A 2350-nucleotide genomic window follows, 5' to 3' on the forward strand; every position below is an offset into this window, starting at 1 on the left:
GTCAGAGTGCAGTATGTCACTACACCATACATTCCACCTCATTAATCAAGCAAGGTTATTCTAAGTTTAAATCTAAAGTGGGGTTCAAGTTGGAAGAGCAAGTCTCAGCAAATGACGTAGTACAGTCTGTGAAGAAAATTCGAAAAACATTTTCACTTAGGAAATAATTAATTTCATTTAAATTTTAACGTTTCCCAGCCATTACATGTTAATTCTTTATAAAATTTTGATAAAAGTGGACCTATTGAAACCTCGATTTATTGATAAATAACAAATGACATGAATACCCAGATGTGGATATTTAAAGGATCACAATGATGAATTTCACATAATAAAAGTTTTTTTTATGGCACTGTGTTTTCCCGAGGGGCTTGGAGAGAGAATGTCTTACTCAACATGACAATAAATGCAAATATGTGAAGTGGTATTGGTGTTGCTGAGGTTAGTAAATAAAAATCAAATGAACAAAAGCATCATTATCTTCCCTCAGCATTATATTTGATTGAACATTATATTAAAACTCAAATTGAGTTGCTAACAAAAATAAATGTGGTTAATAATGCATTGGTATTGACTAGCAATGGATCATGCGAGCTCAGGAGTCAAAAGGCTCATATCCCACACATGGAAAGTCATTTTGATACATCGATTGTATGTGCAATATGTCGTCAAAGAGCCTCAACTATGCATCTTTTTGACAGACATTGATTATCTCAAATGCCTTAACACACATTTCCCTTTGCCGTCACTTGAAGTGTTTATGATTGCCATACAAGAAGAAGCACAAGAACTGCCCTTAGCACTTAACCTCATCATGACTACGGCACTCTGCAATTTCTGTAACAGTTTTTAATTAAATATGAAGAAAAATGGGAAAACAGCCCTTGAAGGGATGCAAGGAAAGTGCCCACACTTTAATTTGTTAATAGAGCAGTACATCATCAGTGTAAGGATGGCATCGAACCATAGGACACAAGCCTGTATGCTGTATACTGATAATGAATCCAGTAGACATGATCCATCATGAAGAACATTATTTTAAGCGTGAATCCATGAAATAGTTAGTAAGTGATAGAAATAGTTTGTGAGCGTGTGAAAGGAGTCAAACTCAATATGGTTGTGGAAATTGACAAAAACGCATTTCCACAACTTTCTTTGGCATTGCCATTTCTGTAAAAGGGATTGTGCTCTTCTATTTATGTCCCAGGGTAGGTTACTGCTTCTATATTCAATCATCTTGATCTAAATAGTGAGATCTGAGAGTCCCTGCTATGAGATTATTGTTTGTTTGTTTGTTTTTACATGAAACTGTAAGACAAAGGGACACTTTACAGGTTCACAGGAAATAGTCTGCCATGCCAGCTGCTCTGTGACGCCGTACTGAGGCACAGTGGTTCTTTTCAGCTAGAATAGGCAAGCTGACAAGCACACAAAGATAATGTTAACACAATGTTAACATAAAAATGTTAATAATGTTATCACACAATGATAATGCTGATGTTTAGCAGGTACTATAATGATTACCATGTTCACTATCTTAGTTTAGCCTTTGTAGCTGGTTTAGGCTACATTTGCTAATTACCCATAAACACAAGGTACAGATGAGGCTGGTGGGAATGTCATTAGATTTGAAAGTATTTGGCCATTATCTACAATATTGAAAAATCTAAATTTTGACCTGATAACGGCACTATGTGAAAAGTCTGGATCACTTTTATTACTAGGATTCATTCATTAGGGACCATTGATGTGCTCAAAATTTCACAACAATCCGTCCAATATTTGTCAAAATATTTTTCTCAAAACCAAAAATCGTCCTTGGGTCCCTTGTAAAGCGCCTTTCATTCTTTTTTTAACCTTTATTTAACAAAGAGAGCTGCCGTGAGATTAAGTATCTATTTTTCAAGGGAGACAGGGAGCAGTATAAATAAAAACACATTATTACAGACAGAAAACACTATATACTGTAGCAGGGATAGGTGTACAGTACCTATGCTTGTGAATGGCAATTTTCTGGAGAAAAAGTAGCAGTGCAAGTTGTAAAGAGACAAGAACAAACTCCCAGATCTGACAATTAAATAAATATATAACGCCTGTAATGACAAATGATGTAATAACTTATTCCACAATAGTACAGGAGGATTCACAACAGAATTCAGCACTTCAAGAAAAACTTCTTTCAGACGTGCTCATTTGGGGTTTACCAATAAGTCATCCAGCTGAGATTCCTATAGGGAGAAAAGCGCATTATCGCTGTGCTCAGACAAATGTAACATATGGACTACCTTGTGGTGACTGAGTTGATCTGAAAGTCTGAATACATTTCACCGGTGTCTGGAGAATGTATGCT

The sequence above is a fragment of the Etheostoma spectabile genome, chromosome 17 (assembly GCF_008692095.1).
Source record: "Etheostoma spectabile isolate EspeVRDwgs_2016 chromosome 17, UIUC_Espe_1.0, whole genome shotgun sequence".
NCBI classification, from domain to species: Eukaryota; Metazoa; Chordata; class Actinopteri; order Perciformes; family Percidae; genus Etheostoma; species Etheostoma spectabile.